Source organism: Leptosomus discolor, unplaced genomic scaffold (assembly GCF_034619465.1).
Source record: "Leptosomus discolor isolate bLepDis1 unplaced genomic scaffold, bLepDis1.hap2 HAP2_SCAFFOLD_48, whole genome shotgun sequence".
NCBI lineage: Eukaryota > Metazoa > Chordata > Aves > Leptosomiformes > Leptosomidae > Leptosomus > Leptosomus discolor.
Window position 1 is genome coordinate 989,418 of NW_028237740.1, and position 22,627 is coordinate 1,012,044.

At 51.5% G+C, this 22,627-nt stretch overlaps 1 pseudogene; it reads right to left on the minus strand.

The window, feature by feature from the left end:
• Positions 1-2,155: 2,155 nt before the first annotated feature.
• LOC147413139 (axonemal central pair apparatus protein HYDIN-like) lies at positions 2,156-20,595 on the minus strand (annotated as a pseudogene).
• Between the last annotated feature and the right edge of the window lie 2,032 nt (positions 20,596-22,627).

The window sequence follows — 22,627 nt, forward strand, 5'->3', positions numbered from 1 at the left end:
GGTGTGATTCCCTCCCCAGCAGTTTCTAAAGACAAACCATTTGGGGACCAACGTGGCAAATGATTCAAGCAAAGCAGTCCAAACTCAGCTCTGTTCCTTCCTAAAACAAGCTGTTCATAGTCTGACCAACATCTGTCAGTAAAAAGTAAATGGTTTCACATTTTCAAACATTCCCAGGTGACTCAGGTTACATTCCCTGGTGTAAATCACAGCAGGCACTCACAGTAACTCTGTTTGTATTCCTCAAGCACATGGATGGACACACTCCAACCGTGCCTGCCTGGCACCGTGCCTATTTGCAAGTGTTCCCCCCACAGTCAAACAAGGCAGATGTTTTACAGCAACCTGGCTGCTTCATTCCCAGCTGGGAAGTCGGTGCCTTCAATGACGTGCTCCCAAATCAATATTTCTCTTTAGCTTTGGAGCTAATTATTTAAGGCTGGTTTTCATATCTGGATTAGAGGCCCTGCTCTTCCTAACCTGAGAAGTCCCACCTGAGTTGTCCTTCCTGCAGCTGCACACAAGAACAAGGCTTGGCCCCGGTGAGGGACCGGGAGTACATTACTGCTTAATTAACAGGCAGAGCAGAAGAGGGAGCTCTCGTAACATGCACAGCGCTAACGAGCCAGCAAAGGGGCTCTGCCAAACCCTCTGGAGCAGAGGCTCCTCTCCTGCCAGATGCTCAGGACCCTCAACTGCTACTCTCTGCAGCAGAGTCAGGTGACTCAGCCTCCGCTGGAAGAACGAGCACCTGCAGGCTCAGGTCCAGCAAAGCCAATTTAGGTGGAGCTGGGTAATTAAAAACTGAAAACTGATTCGGCATTCACGGTTCCAAAAACCTGAATTGGTTCCAAACAAAGAAATAAGAGTAAAGTAAACAGGCAGCTGGCAAACAAGTGGAATTTTCCCCAGAGGAAATGAATTCCACACAGGCTTCGCTGTAATGTCCTTGTTTCTCTGTTATTACAATTATATGCATTGTTAGATTTTCCCTTTAGTTTGGAATTAAACCCTCATCTAATTTACCAGGAGATGACAGCAGCCTCCAAACAGAGCTTACAGCCCTGCTCCTCCTTCCCTGCCCATCTCCCTCCACCTGCTTTTGCAGACCTTCCTCTGCATTTCAGGGGCTGTTCTTGAAGGTGCCATGCATCAAGGGCCACACTAAAGCCTGCTTGTTACTTGGTAAGACCCAGCTGTGCATGGGCTACCCCAGGTCTTCTCCCCCAAGCCCTCCTCGTAGCCACAGCTAATCTCCAGCTCCCAACAGGTCGTCTCCTCTGAGCCAAATCCCAATTCCCTAAACAAAACTCTTTATTGATGATCTCTGTTATTTGTAATAGCAGCACCTCAATGCACAATAGTTAACTTTGCTGGGTTTCCTGGGGCATTATGGAAAAACCATTTGCTACTGTAATTAAAACTGCCCAGACTAGACTTTCGTACTATGGAGAGAGGCCACAGTGGGAGGAACTGCTAGAAATGTGTTTATAGATGTGCCCCAGCACGACTGCCAGATTGCTCTTGGGCTTGGAAACCACAGAGCAGCTCTGGATGGCCCTGGGGATTCCCAGGAATGTTCAGACAAGTGCTCCCACCAACATCTACAGTTGTACCTACAGCCGCAGCAGAACCTGCCCTTTCGCTGTCAAACACTAAGTAGCAGCTTTGTGAACGTGGTGTGCAGTTCGACAGACAAAAACTCACTTCACCGAGGTGGTGTTTGCCTCAGGCCACAAAGGTCTGAGAAAGCAGCTTTCCACACCAGCTTTCCTTCCCAGGGAACCAGCACAGAGGCTACAGCAAAGCAGCAGCACGAGACTGGGACAGCAGCACATCATTCTGGTGGCAGTGCCTGTGTAGGCTCTTAGCATGAGGTGACAACACACAGGGTTGGTAGGGAAGGACACGAGGTCATGTTCTACATCTGCGTGTCCAAGTGCCTAAGCACAGCTTTGTAGCTCCAGAGACTGAACAGGACTCTGGGTTATGGGCTACGTGAGAAGTGTTGGCAGTGTTTCACAGTCCCAGCTTGGCTGGAGAACGTTGTCTCCTTCTGAGAGTCACACCCGTGGAGATCACCTCTCCCCCGAGCACCTAGCCTGACCACAGCCCGTAGGTATTATTTCCTCAAGGGAGAGCTGAAGGTGATGTGTCACACCGCAGGCAAACAGCCTTGGGCTTTGCAAGTTACAAACACGAGATCGGGAAGGAGAAGAGCTTCAAGGAGAGGGCAAAGGTGCACGTACCTCATCTGGCTCACGTGGCCGTCTGTCAGGAACAACCAGCGGTACCGGACGAGAAGCGGGCTGCAGTTGGTCATCTCGACGTAACGCACATCTTCAGTGTCATTCAAGATGCAGCCAAAGTCCAGGGCCGTGGTCTGGATACGGAGATTCGGGAAGCAGACTTCTCCCCGAACGGTGACCAGCTCCTCATGAGGATGCTCAAGGAACTTGATCTTCAGAACCTTCTCTACTACCCGGCTACTCAAGTCTTCTTCATAAGCAGGGTTAAACCTGATAGAGAGATGAAGTTCCTCCCCTATCTCCAGCTTGATGGGCTGCAAGGAGATGAAGAGTATTAATCACCAGGGTGATGAAGTCTCAGGGTCTGATAGCACAAAACATGCCAATGTTCAAAGGGTGACCCCCAGCTCAGGTTTCTCAGTTCATCCCTCATTTTCTTCCCAGAGTGCGCCTGACTGCAAGCACCACGAGACTCTGGTCTGAGACTCTCTCAGGCTCACGTCACTGTGCTCTGCACCAATACAAGAGGGAAATAAATATTGTTCTCCTGAATTCTGGACCCACAGAAGCTACACACTAAATACACAACCAGATCAGCGCTCTGGCACGCCAGGGCCTTTTGCCCGGCCTCTAGAGGAACTCCTTCACCTCACAGCACAAATGACACAGCGTCGCTGCCTCGCCCTTGCAGAGGCTACTCACTGGCACGGCACAGAAGTGGCGGCCATGCCTACAACAACCCGTGTTTAGCAGAGTCCATGTCCAACAGCTTCTACCAACCACGGGGCAGGTGCCAGGCAGCAGCTGGAGAAGCGTCCTCAGCCTCCTGGAAAGCAGGGCTGCCCTTGGAGAGCAAGCTGCTCTGGAGGTTATCTGAGACGGCTGCTGCAGAGCTGGGATGGTTTCCAGCAGACACCTTTACTACATGCCTTGCCCAGACCTCGCTGTCTCTTCCCTTCTCCTCGTGTCTCAGAGCCAGGACGTCTCTTCCCAAGTCAGGTATATTCTGTTTCCTTCGCTGGCTCATTTCAAACCTGATTTAGTTCAGGCCAGTCTACTGCTGACTCTAAGGAATAAATTTGTCTGCTAGAGGACCTCCCCACACAAACGCACCACCACCTTCCTCCCTCTGCAACCCGCCCCCAGCAGGAAGGTCTGTGGCTGCTCACCTGAACGTCTGCAGGGAGGGGCTGCTGGTCCACATCGCAGATTAAGAAGGGTTGCCCTAAGGCCAGGACAATGCTGACTGGCAGGGAGCAGACGTTTTTTAAAGAGAGAGGCTTGTACTGAAGAGTCAGGACATCACTGGGTTGCTACAGAAACAGAAGACAAGGAAAAAATAACCTGAAGTGCCCACGGATCTCCTTCCCCTTCCAATGCATTTCAAATTTTTCAACCCCCAAAGTGCATACATCTCTATTTACTATTTTTATTAGTTTCTACCCTTCAAGAAAGTTCTTCTCTAAGTATATCGGATGTTTTTCATATTCAGAAACCACAGCATCCCCCAGGGGACAGGGAAACAGTCTTGGGTACGGATGAGGGAACAGGACCCTGAGAGGCGGCAGCTGCCTGAACAAGATCAAAACCAGAAAGTGAACCCAGACCCTTTGTCTCCAGTTTTGTATGCTCTCTTGGGCAGAAAGGCACAAGATGATCTTCACTCACAGACAGTCATTTCTTACAACCTTATCGGTTCCAGTAGCCTCATAAAAGCAGTGATGCCAGTCAGAGGAGAAAAGCAAGCAGGATTTGGCCCGTAGCAGAGAGCCTGCAGTAGCCCAAGGTTGGCTTTGAACACTTCAAGGCACATACAGCCAGCTAGAAACCTCAACAGTCCGCTTGCAACGTGTCTCCTGCTGCCCCTGCTACAGCGACAAGGTGTCTGTAGCCTCAAAGCTACCTCAGCCTAAGCTATTTCTTCCTGTTTATGCATTGCTCTGGGCTTCCTGCACGGTTTATATAAACTAAACTGTGTTTGGGAAACCAGTTCTGGATGTCCTGATATCAAACAGCTGCAGTGTCATAGCACTTGAAAAATCGGAGCGTGTGGCATCAAGCAGACCACAGGCAGACATTAGGGGGTGCTGAAAAGCTTCTAACTAAAATCTGAACTGCCTGCTCACAGGAATTTGTGCTTCTCTGGAAGCCTGGGAACCAGAGGACAGACCTGAAAACACAGAAACTAAATAATGAAATATCTTCTCTTTTTTGACACCTCATGGGAGAGGAAAAGATGATGCAGGAGTCAGGATCAGAAGAACAAAGGGCATCTGCTTTGCATTGGTGTCATCATCACTGCAGCTGAAGGACATCTGCAGGTCCTTTGAAGAAAGTAAGGCTTGGGGAAACGCAGAGCCAGCATCCATACCAACAGCAGAGAAGGCAAAGAGGGACAAGAGATGACAGTTTTTCCTCATCAGACTGAGGCGTTGACAGGAATCTCAGTCTGTCTCAGCTTCCCTACAGGATCGGTGTTAAGACATCACCGTGCCTCCGAGGATCCTCAAAAACCTCCCTTTTATACTGAGTACAGAAACTGGTGGCTCTCTAGAAGTGGCCCTGATCCCCCCCATGATCCCTGAGCAGCTGTCATCTCAGTTTTACTTTGGTGAAGTCAAAAAAAACAGTCCCATCTCTGAAAACAACCTCACTTACTTTACAAAGCACCTCAGAAAGGGCAGGAGGGGGTTGAGCATCGCGCAGCTGCAGCGATCTGCTCTCCCACCTGCAGCCCCAGCATTCGAGGTAGCTGTGCAAAGCCCACGCTGTTCTCCTGGGTCCCCACACCTCACCTGGGTCCCTCACCCCGTGCCCTTGGCTCAGCAGCTCAATTCTGTTTCCACATCAAGAAGGGCAGAATAGAGCTACTGAGACTGTCCCTGACCCCAGAGGAGCAAAAGGATGATCTCAGACCAACAGCCAAAGCCCCGCGGACTTGGAGAAGCTGCTTAACTCCCTCCTTTGAACACCAGCACACACGCCCCACCGGCTTCCAGTCCTCAGCCACGCTACTGAATGCCAGGATGCAACCCAGAGACTTACCTTCTCCATCCGGAAAGTGATTTCTCTGGAGGACAGTTGCAGAACGGGAGCAACAAACTCACACGTGACATCCACTTGCATTATCTGTGCCTTCCCTGCCTCGCTCCCCACGACGGTGTGACACAGCAGCCGCTCCTTCACCACCTGCATGCAAGAGTCACACGTCACCCAGAGGGTCCAGAAAACACCCTGCATTTGCTGGCCACCCAACCACGGGCCGTGCTCCTGCCACACAGTTACAGTCCCTGGTCTCCTCAATCGCCCCCTTTTCTCTCCGTGCCGCGTCCTGTTTATTCTGACCCCAAAGGCCCGCAATGCTACACCCCAACAGCCACAAACGGCACTCGCGAGTCACGTGCTGCCTACAGCTGTAATAACCCCTGCCCCAAAGGATTATTGGTTTGGTTTGTCCTGTTGCCAAGCATAAGGCTTACAGAAAGCTGTAGGAACTAGTTAGAAAAAAGTATGGAACTATATTAAGAGAAAGAAGTGATAGAAGGGCCAACGGCAGCAAACGCTCCTTGGAAGCCAAGTGGAAAGCATCCTTGGGAAAAAAAAATAAATCAAATAGCCAGCCAGCCTTTAGGTAAAGGGATCGCTCATTCCTAGGATGAGCTGTGCCCTCCTAGAGCTGGTTTTAAAAGAAATCTCCCCAGGAAAGACATGCCTTGCACTTCACGTGAAAACCCTCTGCTTAAGTGGCATGCTTCAAGACTTTTTCCTGAGTTCGCATGGTTTCACTGCCTCAAAATTCCTCCCTTCATTTCTCACTCTTCCCTCTGGTACAACACCACAACCCAACTTCTCCTCAGAGCCTACAGACTTGAAAATCATCACGTGCAATGCAGGGGGCTGGGCTTCTGGCCAACCTGAAGAGTATTAAGTTCTCAAGACCTCAGGAAGGTGGAAAGCCTGCTCCCATGGTCTTGGCTTTGACTGCAGGAGCCAGGTAGCCACAGCTGAGCTCACAGATCCCCTTTTGGCCTTCCAGGCAAGACACCCTCACCAGTGCCCTCATCACTAGTTTCTTTCTGGAACCTTTTTCCCCTCTTCAGCAAAACCTCTGGGCTCAGAACTGCACAGGGACAGTCCCGCTGCAGGCACCCAGGGGAGTAATCAAGTCTGCCTCAAGCTACTGCTGAGGGAACCCTTTAAGACACCTTTCAAAACACCAGAATCAGCAGGAGCTTAACACAGATTTATTCTGCATTTGCTTAAAACACCTGTGCCCAGTGGTCCTGAAGCCAGGGAACGCACACCAGGGTCAGCTGGCAGCTTCTGCGCAGAGCTGGGTTTCCCCTGGGAAGAAGGGCATCCAGGGACCCTGCTGAAATGTTCCCCCCTGAGCTGCCACCCGAGGGTGCTGCAAGACCCGACTGCCCTTGGGACACTGGGGCAGGCTCTTACGGAAATATTGACCAAAGTCAAACTCTCAGTTATAATGATCCCTGGGAACAGTTTCCCACGTGGACGAACGTCACTCCGATCACGAGAGCTGACACCCTGTGTTCGTTTTTCTCCTCCAGGACTCAGCGCTAGACAAGCCCTCTGCCCATGTTTGTCTACAGAGGAAAAATGATGCTGCTCCCAGACACTCCCTCCCTTCGCAGGTGCTTTTACTCACTGCTCCCCCAGACACATTACTTGGCAGTTTTTCATTTACTTTCTGCCTGTATTCATCATCTCAGTGAACTTATTTTCTCTGCCCTCCCTTCCTGCCTCAGCACACGACACCTTGTAACCCCCCATTTGCCCCTGAAGCAGCAACACTTCCTTCGGCCTATATTTTGGTATCAGCAAATTGGGTTTATGGTAGCTATGGCAACACGAAAAAGCCTTAGCAACTGACAGTGGCCAGCAAGGAAAGCCACTGGGGCTGCCACGGTAACTTGTGGCCTTAAAACAGTTTCTTGAAAGCATCTGCTCATTTTCGCAGGCAAATGTCAAGGGGCTGCAGAAGAAGTCCCAGGGGAGGTGATCTGACGGGGAAGGGACAGCCCTCGTGGGGGACCTCACCTGGGGAGTGCTGGAGGAGCCTTCCAGCATCATCTCCACACTCTTGCCCGGCCTCAGCTCTGCCCTCAGCGGTCGAAGCTTAAACACAGGGCAGGCAGGCTGGGGCCTCTGGGAGGAGCTGCTGCCCTTGGCCTTACTGCTGGCAGGGGGGCGATCACGCTGGCGAAACGGGGCAAAACCTTCCGTTGTCCAGTAGAGCAGGTGGGTGCGTCGCCCTTTGTTCGTTACCTTGAAGCGGTAACGGCAGGGATCCAGGCTAGGAGAGAAGCAGAGATGGAAAACATCACGGGAGCTGCTGTCTCCCAGCGGTCGCCCCGCTGCAGCGCCCCGACAGCGTTCTCTGACGGCACACTCAGCAATAAAACCACCTCCAAAAAGGCTGACCCAGATCAAAGCTTCAGCAAACGTCAGACCTTGGCTGCCCCTAAGTTTATCACCATCCAGCAGCTGGTCTCTCTGCATACAGCAAGAAAAAGCTTCCTCAAGATCACCACCTCAGTTGCTGTGGACAGAGCATCACCAGCCTTTGCTGCTCAATTATCAGAGCATTTCTCCAAGGTGCTTCCTGCAACTCTCACTGCATCGGATGCTCAGCTGGCCTTGTCCTGCCTGCAAGGAGATGGAGCAACAGCTTCACTGCCATCTCACCTTCCCCTGGGGAGCTGCTGCCTCAGGTGGCTTCCTCTGAAGATGCTATTGGGAAGCTGCAGGGTGTATGGACTCATCTGGTGATCTGGGCACCACTGGCCTCGCTGGTGAGGCCCCTGCCCTGGCACCCATGTTAGCCCCCTCATCCCCCCACCCCTTAGGGAGCACCCAGCTCTCATCGCCCCCAACACAGCACCCTTTGCCTGAACGGTGCAGCTGTTTTTGTGTTTTAGGAAGACAAACGCACTGTGAGAACACATGATCAACAGAAACTTCCCCAACACGAACACAGCAGCAGGACCGGGTCTAGCTGCTGAGGGGGAATGGAGTGACAACAAGGGATGAATAACTGGAGCCGATGTAAGCCAAAATGGATATTCAATGGAAATTGATTCCTTAAGGTAGAGAAACACTAACTGCAGGCTAGTCTGGAGCAATTCTTTTACCCTCCATAAATCTGAGAATGGCCAGGAAATGTTCCTGCAACAGTGACTGTTTTTTTTCGAAAGGTACGGAATATGTGGCTGACAAAACGCATGTCTGCCACAAGCAGCTAAATACAAACACAGAAGTGACAGCATAGAACAAACTTGTCCTTGAAACAGACTGGTGAAAATGATGTGCACCAGCTCAGTATGAAATGGTTTATGTTGCGGGCAGCAACAGCTAAAAGCTTGGAGAAGCTTTGGGTAGATGCAGAATTGGTGGCTCTGGGAAAGCCCAACTCGTCTGAGGTGTTACCTGGGTCCCATCTCAGCTCACCCAGTGGCAGCTCCACAGCCAACAGCGATGGCAACAGCTCCAAACCAAGTATGCAGGCAAAGACATGAAGGGTAGCAGAAGACAATGGCACCGATCCCATTGACATTGTCCCCTCTGTTGTGTAGCCAATTTGTGGCTGCACAGAGCACAAGCACCACCCTCCCTGCAACGTCCCTGCTTATGTGGATGGCTTGTGGGTGCACATTTATCCCCCCCGCCCCAAATCTATCCTAAATGCTTAAGGTAGGATTAACCTCCCCTTTCTACCCCAAAATTTCAGTATCAGAGCACTGTGGACCCTCTTTGCAGCCAGGGAAAGGAACAGACACTGACAAGACCATTATTCTCATCCCAACAGGTCTCCAACACAAGGCAAACAGCACTTTGAAAAGCCTTATTTTTCTCTCATTTATAAGAACGTGCCCACCTTCAGACACAGGCATTAAGAGCAGGGAATCCCCTCCTTCGAGCTAAGCTCTTTCAATTAACACTCCCAATTTATCCCACCCAACCTCAGCGGGCTTCTCCCCCTCTCCCTTTCAGAGCTGCTCCTGCAGCCGCCTCGCCTGCCCGTGCCTCGGGCTGCTGCTGCGGAGCAGACGGCCAGGAAAGCCGGCAGGAGAAAGGAGGGAAGAGCGACTACGTCTGATAAAGAGCAGCCTGGCAGGGGAGCTGGGAAAGAGGAGTGAACTGAAGCATAATGCAGGGCAAAGAAATTCTGCTGCTCCTCCAGGACTGCTGGGCAGAAGGGAAACAAAACAGCACCATTCATTTAGCTGAGGGGTTGCTAACAAGCTACCGCCAAGGTTTGCTGTTGTGGCGAGACGATACTGCATAGCGAACGGAAAAGCAAGCAATGCTATTGCAAAGGGAAAGAGGTTTATACTTGTAATGTAGCATTTTCCAGCCGGAGGCTTCTGGGACCTGCTGTTTTCCTCCAAATTTTTGTTTGGTAGAGTGAGAAAATAAATGGTTTATAACTGAAAACAATTCAGTGACAATTGAGCAACTGCTTTCCATTTGGATGGCTTTTGAGGGTATCTAAGAACTTTCAAGTGGCCATAAAATGTCTCTAAAGGAATCCCTGGGGCTTCAGTGAAACAGAGCCAGGACCTTGAGCACTAAAGAACCAGCCTGAAGGACCACAGCCAAACTCCTCCTTGCTGAGCCCACGGGAGGAGTGGGAGCTGAGAGATACCCTACCTGAAGTGAGGTCCCAAGTTGAGCTCCGGAGCAAATCATTCGTTGGTGACGATCGTGGTGCCGATGCCAACAGCCCGGACAGGGATGACGTAGGTACAGCTGTTCTCGATGTACACGTTCACCTCGTCCTCGAACTTCTCAGTGTCGTCCAAGTTTCCTATGACAGCCACAGACACCTCGGCCTCGGGGGGGATCACTCCTTTACTGGGCTCAATCCTCCAGCACGAGTATTTGCCAGACTGTAAGACAGGGCAAACACTAACTTAGGATGGAACCCAGGAAGCCTGGGGGAGGGCAGGAAAAGGAAAGACTAAAGATTCGAAGGTAAAAACCACAACGGCTTAATTTCCCTAAATCTAAGCTACGGTGTCTGGAAACAGCAGCTATGCAGGAGCTTATACAACCTCTACTTTACCCTCCTTTAACAGACTCACTTCACTGACCCAGTTTTGCCCAAGCCAAGGGATGCTCATCCTCCAAGAAAGTTATTCCCCCTCCAGCCTCTCTTTTGGAGTGTGTGCCAAGAGAAGCTGCTTTCTCTCTCCTGGCTTCCCGACAACAGTGTCCGCATTTGGAAAATTCAGCTCTAAGTGGTTACAGCAGGGCAGTAAAGCCATAAGCACAAAGAAAACTGCAAGACATGTTCTGTGGACATGACCCCAGCTTCCCAAGCCCTCTCCTCCTCTGGTTTCTCTTGCACCTCCCTCTGTAAATGGGGCAATAAGGGTGCTGGACCCCCAGACCATCTAAAACCACAGTCACAGGGAGCAAGCTTGCTCGCAGAAGAGAAGCTGCATGTAACGCTCCTTGTCCAGCACGAAACACACTGGGGTGTAGATGTACGCCTTCCAAGTGTCCATCACTGTGTTGGTGGTACCTGCACCCCACAGTTCAGTGCTGGGTTTGGGACGACAGGCACTACTCACCCACAACTCTGCAGTATTGTAACAGAAGGGGTTTTTCCTTTTTTTTTTTTTTTTTTACTAGAAACCAACGCTGTGCTTGGAGGCCTGACACAAGCCAAGCAAGGCTAGATCCAGGTGAAGTCCGCTCGAGTTTCCATCTGTCAGGCTGGCAGCACTGAGCTTTAACAGGCCACCAGCCAGCCCGGGGGAGAGAAGCATCAGAAAACCAAGCAGCACTCCAACGTCACGGGAAGCATTTTAAATAACCCCCTCAGAACGACCTCTGCTAACAAGGGTAAGACGAGCTGGAGGCCAGGGAAGCAACAACCTGGTGAGCACTCAGGGTCCCCGCAGTGTGTGTAGGTGCCTGAGCTACGGCATCTCCTTAGGCTGGCTGTGCCCAGCACGGAGAGCAGGTCAGGCCTGCACGCCTGCATCCCAGGATGGAGCACGCCAAAGGCATCAAAAGGATTCAGGCGCTGGCCAAACTAATAAACTCAGCTCCGTTTAATTTGTCCTCTAGAGCTGCAAAAGAAAGTCTTAGGTAAGAATGGGATGGAGGAAGGCAGTTGGCACAGGGTGAACACTCACTGACCACACAGGATCCCACCAACCCTCTTCTGCTGTCGCTGCATCCCGCCCGTAGCTGATCGCCAGGCCTCGGAGGCAGCCACTGCGCTGCCATCGGCCCAGGGCCACCCAGCCAACACGTTCCTACCGAGCCGCTGGGCGGGAGGTTCTCACTGACATCAATGTACAACTCTTCCTCTGATTCAGGCGGGCACAGGGTAGCTCGCTTGAAAAGGAGACCTGGCAGCTCTGCTCCAGAGGTGAAGTGGCAAGTCTGCTCTCTGACAAAGCTCATTTATCAAAGCTTGGCCACAAGCTGGGCAGTAAGTTGTACCCAAGAAGCTATTACTGAGGAATAATGACAGGCTGTCTCGATGGAGCCAGACTCTGAACCTCCCAGAGTGGCCCAGCGCAGACCCAGCAGGCCCTGCCAGGCCAACAGCCCGCTCCGGAGGAGCACCATTTGCATCGTGTCCTCATTCTTTCAGGTAGCATTTGGTGTGGGTCCAAGGGGCAGCACAGGGCATCGCTGAACAGGAGACCTGACAGGACAAAAGGCTCTGCCGGGCTAGATTCACTCGGGTTTCTAGGTCAGCTTCTGCCTACATCCATCCAGGCTGTGTCCCAGAGACAAGAAATCTCTCAGGGTCACACTAAAAAAATTCCTCCACTTTGAAGACCACGCTCTAACTTCTGATAACATCCCTGCTACTTGCTTAGCCTTGAATGCTCCGGAAAATGATGCAATAGCTGTAGGCACTGGATAGACAAAGAGACGGTGGCTATTTTTGCCCCTGTAGGGGCTTGCACTACTGGACATCAGAGTCCCTGAGTTCTAGGCAAGCGTTGGGATCAATCACTCAATCAAGAAGTTCAATGCTGAGATCATTAGCTTCTCCCAGGCCAGATTTCCAGTGTGAAGAAGAGCTGCCAACATTTGGTTATAACCAGCGTGCATCTGAGAGATGGCTGGATGGCTGCCCTGAGGGATGACTGAGGAGCCACCGCACTCCGTTCTCCTGACGATACTGCAGCCCAGTTCATTAAAGGGATCCGGTCATTCTGGCCTTGCGCAAGTGAACGAGGAAGCAGAACTCAATATCAAAAATGCAGCTGTGCTGTACCAAGGCCCAGCTCTAGCAAGACAGCATTCACACCTCATCAGGCTGACCCATCGCTCCTCGCAGAGGTTGCACACGAAGGGGAAATAAAGCCCCCTCCTACCTCAGCTGTGCACAGAGCCTTGTCCCAGCAGGCCCAAGGTGGGGGACCTCGTGTTCTTCCTTTCAAAGCTACTCTTTACCACACAGGCTGCCAGTGACAGAAGACAGCCCAAAAGTACCCCAAGCCCCAGGAGGAGGTGGAGATCAGAGCCTGAGGCTGGCTAGATGCTCCCACCAACAACCAGCCTCCTCCTGGCACCTCAGCACCAGCATCTCCCTGGCAAAAGCACAGGCACCACTTTGGTTTAGCCTCTGCCCCAGAGCACCAGCAAGGGGATGTTCTACTGAAATCAAGAGACATGGCCTCTAAAGCCAGCAGAAAAGACAAAAATTGACACTGCTGCCACTGACAGCAGAGCCTAATTTGTCACGCTTGGTTCAGCTAAGAGACCGCCGAGTGAGGTGACGAGGCTTGTCTCCATTTGCGTCCCCTGTCCATAGCTCCAGATCCCACCTGCTCTCCCCATTGGGCTGGGGAGACCAGTGCCACCACTCTGCACATCGGGGTTCTCCAGCCAGGACACAGCTTGGCCGGCTGCGGCCAAGCACAACGGTTAATAACCAAACTCCTCCTGCTTTTCCCCTGGGAAAAGCACTTAGCGGAGTCACTCTTGCTTGCAGGAGCCTAATTGCCTTCAAGACTTCCACCCTTCTTCAGTTCAGCTGGCCAGTGGGTGCAGCACAGTACGACAAGTTCAGTTGCCCTAGACAAGCAGAATAACAATTTCTTTGATTACTGAAATACAGCAATTTTGAAAGGGCATGAACAGCTCCTTCATGTTGACCTACTCCTCCAGACTTTTCTACCCAAGAAAAAACCAAATCCTCCCCTTGCTGGATCCAGACGATTCTCTAATGGGGCTGCCTGGCAGCTGGGAAAGCAACCTGACAAGGACAAGCACATCAGACACAGGATTCAGAGGATGACATGGGATGACACACTGGTCCCAAGGGTCGCAGACCCGCAGACACCCTGGCAAGCAGGGATAAGCCAACACAGGCCTCAGGTATCAAGTCCTTCAAACTCCTCTTCAAACCCAAAAAGCCCCATCTCAGCACACAGCTTTGGAGGTTCCTTACTTATTTCCTTCTGGTGGCAGAGATGCTCAGTGCTGCTCCCTGCAACTCGTCCAACAGAGAGGACAGGGGGATGGGAAAGCCTGTGCACGAGGGGTACTCCAGGTAATCCCATGTCGCTATCCCAAACTGAAGTTATCCACCAAAACCATCTCTGCTTGCTCAGATAATGCTCGGAACAGCAATTTGCACATGACAGTTAAGGATATCACTGAGGTGGCAGCGTGGCCATCTGCATTCCAGCATTTGCCTTTGGACAAGACACCAGCCCTCTACTTGCCCTGTTGCTGCCCCTTCATTTAATCTCACTCAGTTTGTCAAGCTGCCAGTCAGTGTGCTGTAACATTGCTGATCCAACATCACTGTGAAAATTTCAGTCAACAGCTCTATCTTTCAAGTGGGGACCGTGATCTCTAAGCCTGACTGCAAACAGCCACAGTTTCCAGATGAGCCATCAAACGGGAGCTGGGGAAATCCCACCTCACCATCCTGCAGGGATCTCCAAGCAGGAAATCAAAGCAGAGGCTTTGGCATCTTAGAGAGCACAAGACTTGGGTGCAGGGGCACAAGTGAATGAAGGATGCCCAAGCCACCCACCAGCTAGGCTAAGGGGCAGCCGGAGCCAGTTCTGCTCTCGGATGTACGTGTGCAAGTCACCCTGACACCCCACTGCATCTCAAATTTGAGTTCTAAAATTATCCAGTCCTCTCTTCTTTCCATCAATAATCTGCCAGGCAGCCTAAGGCAGCGGCAAAAGGGCAAAACTTCAACTGAGGCACCAAAACAGCACCAAAGCAGGCAGCTGCTGAGGGCAGGGGAGTAGCTGGAGCACACTTCACCTCCACAGTGCTGCTCCCGCCCGGCAGGCTCAGCGTCACCGTGTTGAGGCGTCTGAAGAGCCCTCGTTGAAACAACTGATCGAGCAGCTTCTCGGGACCTGCCTGCTTGAACATCTCCATGACAGCAGCAGCTGTCCTGAGAAGCGGAGATGCTCACCAGGGGGTAACTCAACCCTGGGGAGTCAGCAGCAGGGACTATGGAGCAGCAGAGCCCATCTTACTGCAGGGAGAGAAACCATCCCCGAACCACTCCTATTATTGTTCTGCTTGTCGATTAGGCACAATATTGGCGGAGCTTGCAGTGAAGTAGGACAGGATTTATTGCTCAATCCCATACAATAGGGCCCTGAGGCAATGGAGAGGCACACCTACTCCTGCCAGCCCCCCGGGTACACTGCAAGCTGCCCAGGGGAGGGAGGGAAGGCATCACCCCAGGACAGCAGTACCTCAACAGCTCTGCCTGTCAGTGCCTGGTACAAGCATGCAAAACTCAGCATTTATACACCAGCACCACCCATCCGAGGTGGCCTGCTCTCTGCAGAGATGGAAAGTGCATTTTCATTGTGGAGTCAAAGAAAGCTGCCCTGGGAATCCCCCACTTGGAGGTTACATTTATCCCCCAAACAGCTGGAAAAGCAGCAAGAGGGAAATTCAGCCCCTTCCTCCTTGGCCCAGGAGGCTGAGCCCAGACTCTCACACACTGCCTGATGCTTTATCCACAGACACAGCCAAGCCTGCCGTGCCAGGGCTGGGTTTACCAGCTCCACAAGTCCAACCCACCTAGCACGGAGAACAAATCTCTCCCGAGCCCTGTTTGCAAGCCCCTCACAGCAGGGAGCACATCCCACCCAGCCTCAGCACACGAGCCGTTCCTGGCTGCAGCAGCCTTGCTCTCCCTGCCAGGGGAGCAACCCAAGCTCTTTCTGCTAGGCAGCTTGGCACACGAGGCAGCCTCCAGGAATTAAACAGCCTTTTTCTGCAGCCGGTCTCCAGAGAGGCTCTGCCACACGACGGAGTCCGCAGGCTGAAAGTACACAACCTTGAAAGTGTATTTTTCTGCAACAACCCAGCTGGTTTGACCCCCAGTAGGTGTGAAACTCGCCTCGCCAGGAGCAGTTTGAGGACAGACCTCACACCCTCGTTTCTACCACTAACAGCAGTTTGACACAAAGTGAATGCAGATGCAAGAGGCAAACCGTAGGGAAATCCGTGCTCTTTCAGGAGCAAAGGGGCACAGGGTTCTCTTGAGCTCAGAGCTCCAAACCCCACGACTCTCACAGCTAAATACCTTCCACAAAATAAAGGGAGAACTTGTAAAAATGATCCAGACTCTTTTCTGCTCAAAAATCTACACAAACTCTACTTAACTGAGGGGCGCCCCAGCTAAAACTGCCCCAGAGCCAGGCTCCTCGTGCCGCATTGCGACGGAATAGCTTGCCTTCTCTCTCAGACAGCAATATGGAAATGTTGCATGTAAAAATCAAGTCACAGGCTGCTACAGACCAGTCATTTTCATTGGAAAACAGCCCCACAGCTACTTACCATCTCTGCCCGGAAGGACGCAGGGATGACAGTCTGATTGGAGAGGCGGAGAGTTTGAGAAGCATCTTGTAGAACTTGGATACTGCCGAAATTTATCTTACTCGGATGCATGTAGACAACCGGTCCTTCTCCAATGCTCACTAGATGGATTTTCTGCTCCAAGAAGCAGGTGGGAAAGATAAAAAAAAACAACAGCAAACGTTTAAAAAGACTAGACAGCTCTAAGGGTACTCCTAGGCTGGGGATAACTACATCTGTTTGGAGTTTTCAGTGTTGTAAGACTGAAACAGAAGGCCTGGAGCAAGTGTGGAAACTGGAGTGATCCCATCTGAAAGTCACAAGCTCCCGTTACCAGAGGATAAAGAAACCCTGTTCCCCACGCTGCCTTCTTCACACCTCTCCCACACTGTTACCTTCAGGAAAGCTCAAATCCAGCCTTGCACAAAACATCCCCTCAGCATGGTTTCTTACACAGCGCTTGCTTTAGCGGCGTTCGGGGAGGTCCCTGGGTGCTCCTGAACAAAAGCCCCAACGAAGCAGCAGTCGCTGTTCATCTAATGACACAGCAGAGTACGAGACCCAGGGACTGTGCTGGGTTTCACACTGGGCTTCTTATGGCATCTCCCATATCCACCATTACATGCTGTGTCGGACACTTAGATCACCACCGAAGAGGACACCATCCTTCCTCTTCTCTAGGCATTAGCTGTTGCTTACGCCATGAATCCCTCCTCCTCTCACCCACACCAGCCATATCAAGTTCTTGTTTTCCCTGGAAGAAGCCCTCTGCACTTCATGCCCCACCAAGATGAGTCACACAAAGGCACACTTTTCCCCTCGCACTCACCAGTGAGGATCCTTCACTCCCAAACACCGCGATACGAGCGATGGTGTCCTGCTTCCCCATCACCTGGGCTTCCAGTGTGAACGGGACCTCCACCGAGCTGTGAGGCTGGATGATCCCACACGGCACAGGGCTGCAGTACCGCACAGCAGCGTCCTCCTTGCGTTTCTGCAAGGGACAGAAGCAAATGCAACTTCAGAGGGACTTCTGAGGAAACTTTAGACTCCTTAACATCTACCACATTGGCAACTCACACACATTTTTAAAAATCCCTAGGAGAAACGCAGAAAGGCACAGCCCAACACAACATGCAAGACTTGCATGGGCTTAGCACCCTCAGGGCGTTCAAAAGCTGCTGCATCCACAACCACCCACTCCTGTGCTGGCAGCCTCCTTGCAGCAGCTTTTCACAACCCTCGAAGTTCTCCTGCATGAAAGCATCCCAAAGACCAGAATATCAACTGCTTCCTGAAGTTTATATTCAGGTAGGCTCCTATTTAACTGCTTCCTAAAGATTATACTCAGGTAGGTTCCTGTTCTCAGCAAACCTTTAGGTTTGAATATAAACTAGCAAGGTCTTATCCAAACCACTTTTTTTCCTTAATAAACCCCTCGATAACCTTTGAGGGCAGGAGGCGGACGCGATGCCAAACCTGAGGAAGAACCCTGTAGCAGCCTGGAAGATCGCTGTCGTTCACAAGGGTCAGCATCTGCTGGCAAGGGACTTTCAGTAGGCACTGTTCAAACGTCACGACGGGGATGAGCGCTCGCAGCAGAGGCACCACGCATCTAGGCAAAGAGATGGCCGAAAGGGAACTGGGCACACTGAGAGAATGTAGAATGTTCACTCCCCAGATAGCGTGAAACGGAGCCTAACACATTTGTCACTGTCAAATAGACCTTTAATACCCCTACAGTGATAAATCACCTTTGACTTCGTTTTACTCAACAACCTCTTGTAAAGGAGGGGCAAACCCTGAGACTCAGCATCACAGAGGCTGCCAAGGGCCCAGGCAGAGCACGGTGCCCTGTCCCACAGCTGTCCCACCAGCTCTGCCCCTCCTCTGCCCTAGGAGGCTTGCAAGGACCCTCCCAAGGGTCCCAGCAAGGCACGACCTCTGGAGAAGCCTTCCCACCGAGGACCAGGGCTCGCCAAGACTCAAGGACACAAGACTCCAGTAAAAAGACTCCCTCCTCTCCCACACCACTGTTGCCCTGCCTGAAAACTCAGCCATTTGCCCCAGCGATGGAGGGCACAGGCCACCACCTGCCTCATGCAGCGGGTGATCATCCTCTCCCAGCTCCTACAGCTACCTTGGCCCTTCGCCCCCACGGGTCCGTGCGCTGTCTGTGCCCACTTGCTCTTGTTCTACAAAACTGCAGCCCAGGCGCTGACTGGATGACTCTGCCTGGGCGAGGGAACAGCACCCGGGAACTGCACCCCTCTTGTCATTAAACTGACACCCACTGCAGCCCAACAGGACTGAGTCTGGCTGCAACAAGAACAACTTCTGGCTGAAGTCTGAGAACATTGATGCTCAAAAGAAACCTGAGCTCACTCACCTTCCACATCAAGGACTGCTTTCCCCTTCATAAGATCTTGCCTTTATTTTTCCCTCACCAGTCCTGCCATAAGCTCCTTTCCCATTTGCATGTGTCTTCACCAACCGAACCAGACACCAACTTTCAGCAGGCTGCTCGCTGCGTCCCAAACAAATGTTGTATTTCGGTCGCAGCCCAGCACAAGCCCACCACTTGCAGGGAGGAGAGGTGGCCCTTTGGAAATTTGTTACACCTCAAGCACCAAAACCAAGGCCAATAATGAGTATAATTACTGTTCCCTCTCAAAAAAGGCTCAGGGCCGTGCCTGTCCGCTGAGCACAGGTGCTTCTCCACACGGGCTGCTTTCAAAGCCCTGCTGTTCTCGTACCCAGCTGGGCAGAACTCGCTCATTGAGCAACACTTCTCATTTGGAGCTGGAGCCAACAAACCAGGTGCGAGGCAACGTGCTGGTGATGGATGCACAAGGAGAGACGAGGAGCTGCAAGGAAAGCGCTGATACCTGGCTGTGAGGAGCAGCGCCGACACTTCCTTGCCCACACCATCCACGTCCACCACCAGTGCCAGCTCGTAGCTCCTCACGGTGTTGGAACACAGGGTGACCTGGTGGAAGAGAAGAGCATCAAACACTTCATGACTCCCAAAAGCCATTATCCAAGGGTGGTGCCCTCCGGTTCTCGTTCCATGGTAAGGAAAGGGACAATTTTGCCTTAATTCTGCTGCTGGCCCACGGGTAGAACACTGCCTCTGGGAGGAACAAAAGGCTTCTGACAACATCTTCTGTGTTAAATACACCTTGCAGTTAGCAGGACACATGCAAGCCAAATTAAAGCACAGTTAGACTAACGCTCTACCCACCACCGTATTAAAATCAAGGGATGAGTTTTTAATCTCAACTCCAACAGCAAAAAAACAGAGGAAATCTGTTGACTTCAACAGAATGAGTTCAGCTTTACAGCGGGAAGCAGAGGGCAAAATGGGGCCCAGCAAAAGTCCACAAACAGCAGGAAAACACAGAAGATGTGCCACTCATGGCTGCCAGAGCTTTTGTAGTCCCCGTTGGAGATCGCCGCAGTGAACACAACTCATTCTGCACAACAGGAGAGGAGAAATAAGACCGGGAAGAAAAGCAAACTGCTTTATACAATGACATCTCTTTTTTTTAACAGCCACCTTCTGTCCTCATCCTTCCTCTGCCCACTCTAAATCAAAGAAATTGCTCCAAGCAGCTCTCAAACACATGAATGGCTTCTGTACTTGATCACAGGGTGCACGGTCTTCAGCTTATGATTTTGGAAACAAAACGTTTCTCCTTCAGAAAAGCCCCACAGTAACCCAGCTAACAAAAGCCCAACGCTACTGCAGGGATATCACGCGTGTTATGCTCCAAGCCAGCATCACCAAAGCCCTCCCATACATCCATGAAGCTTCAGCTCCACCTGCTGAAGCACGTACGGCCGGACTCTTCCCCTACCTGGATATCCAGGTGTCCCTGGGAGCGGAGGGTCCCTCTGCAGGGCATTATGGTAAATTCCGTCGGCTTGACGTGACTTTGGGCTCCTCTTCTCCAGGATGACCGAGTGTTGTCCACCACTTGAACAAAACTGCTGACACTGGGCTCTCCTGAGCCATCCCCAGGAATGCGAAGGTTGAAGGTCACGGGTACCGAGGACGTGTTAGTGAGGCGACATGACAAGGTACAAGGAAAACCTGGGAAAATAACACAAATATGAATTTATCCGCCAGTTATCCCATGATTCCTGGTGTCAATATTCTGTTATGATCAAACTGCACTTGGAGTTCAGCTCTTTTGGATCTGAATTACAGCTGATGGAGAAGCTAAGCGAGGAACTGGTCGTCACTTAAGTTCCCTTTTACGCTGATCACGGATTGCTTCATTGGAAATGCCCTCTCTTAGCGACGTTGAACACCAGTTTTTCTCTCTCTGACTGTGAGGAGCACTCTCACCAAAACTAGCACTAGTTATTTCTCATGTAGGAGTCTGCACCCAGACAGACTATTTCTTCTGAAAATTCAACCCATAACATTCCCTATTAACTCCACAAACACTCCTCCCACAGTTTTCAACGTATAAAAGGAGTGTATTGTCATCGAGGAGAAGCTACAGTAAGAGAAAGGAAAGATGAAATTGGGAACTACAGCATGATGCAAAGCAATCTGAGGCAGCTTCTCTAGGCAGGATCCTTAAGGCACCTCCTGGTGTAATAGGTAGCATATTGTGCTTTGTTCATTAAACCTGTATGGGAAGGTATGGATGGAAGATTTCTGTGCCCGCAAGGCTTGATAGCCCAACTGAAGGACATCCGGCAAAGTCAACAGGACCCGCAGCTGAGGGGGTTGAGTAGTCACATTCTTGCATAAGTTCACCCACAGGGCAACGAGGAAGACCTTCAGCCTTCGTCCTTACGACCACCAGGAGGCAGAGAAAGACCCCCCAGCAACAGAAGGAACATGCGCAGAGTATCGACCTGATTGCGACATCGCGAATGCAGGAAATGAGACTGTATATAATGTGCTTACACGAGGCGGGAAGTTGCGAGCCGTTGGCAGAGCGCAGACTCCCCGGCCGCCCAGCGCTGCCTTTGCTCTTGTTCGCTTGCTAATATAATAAAATTCGCATTGGATTTTGACACTTTAAATTGTCCGTGTCTCTACCTATCACAATTTGGTGCCGTGACTCGGATCGCGACTAGATTGTGGCCTGCGGCTGCATTGGGGAGGCGCCCCGCCAGCCGGCGGCCCCTGCAGCCCTCAGGTCGCTTCTGTCTCGACCGACGAACCTAAATTGAACACTGAGCAAAGGAGAACCGGTAACCCTGTAATCTTTGTGCACGAAGCTCCGAATGAAGACGCAGGACGCGTGAGTATAGGCCGGGAATCCGTTCGGTTTGGGTTGGGTATCCTGGGGCACGGTGTATGAGACGTCCTGCCAGGGCGAAGTGAGTGCGGACCCTCTAGTAGTGCGTTTCTCGTAGCCCGCGAGGGAGCGAGCCCCAAACGAGGGGAGCGGTTGGTGTGTGTGTGTGAGTGCCTCAGAAGATGGGACAAAGGAAAAGCAAGCCCTTTGAGCCCATGGGAGAGGGGCCCCATGTGAAATTGCCCCAAATACCGCCCGATAGTCCCCTAGGGCTGATGTTGAAACACTGGGATAACTTTCCCTCTAGGCAGGGAAAGGATAAGGTAAAAATGATCCATTATTGCATAGAGGTCTGGGGCGGAAAACAGATTCGAGGAGACCATCTGTATTGGCCTGGTTTTGGATCATTTGAGGATTGGATATGTCAGGCGCTAAACATTTATGTTAACTCAAAGGAACCATTTAATTTGGAAGAAAGTGAATATGCCAGTCTGTGGATGGTGGCCGACACTAGGGTAAATTTATACCCTTTAAAAGAAAAGGGGGGTGGCTACCGAGGGAGGAAGAATAGAGAGGAAGAATTAATAAAGCTTTCAAGGAATATCAAGAAGCAGATGAGTCGCCCACTAAATGGTTAGAGAGACTATGAAAGAGTCTCCAAATGTATTCCAGTCTGAATGTAGACACTCAGGAGGGGCAGGCCCTGCTGAAAATGCAATTTGTAGCAAACGCATGGGAAGATAGTAAAAGAAAAATTGAGAAGATAGATGATTGGCAGAACAGAGGTTTGGACAGGCTGTTGAGGGAGGCACAGAAGGTGTTTGTCAGAAGGAAAGACGAGAGGTTTAAGAAGCAGGCAAAGGTGATGGTAGCAGTGGCTCGGGAAGGACAACGTGGAGGTGGGATTAGATCAACTCACAAAACGGACCCAAGACCCGGGGTGGAAGGAACAAGGAGAAAGGACGTAGGGTGTTGTTATTGTGGGAGGAAGGGTCATATGAGAAGGGAATGCAGAAAGCGGCTGCAGGATGAGAAAATATTCAAGGAGGATTAGGGGTGTCAGGGGCTCTATTTGCTGGGGGCTAGACGTAAGACCGAGCCCTTGATAAAAATTAAAGTAAGTCCCCAGCAACAGGAAATCGAGTTCCTTGTGGACTCCGGGGCCGAAAGGTCCACAGTACAAGAATTACCCCGGGGATGTCACTTGTCCCCGGAGACAATGCAAGTAATTGGAGCAAAAGGAGAGCCTTTCGGGGTTCCAGTAAT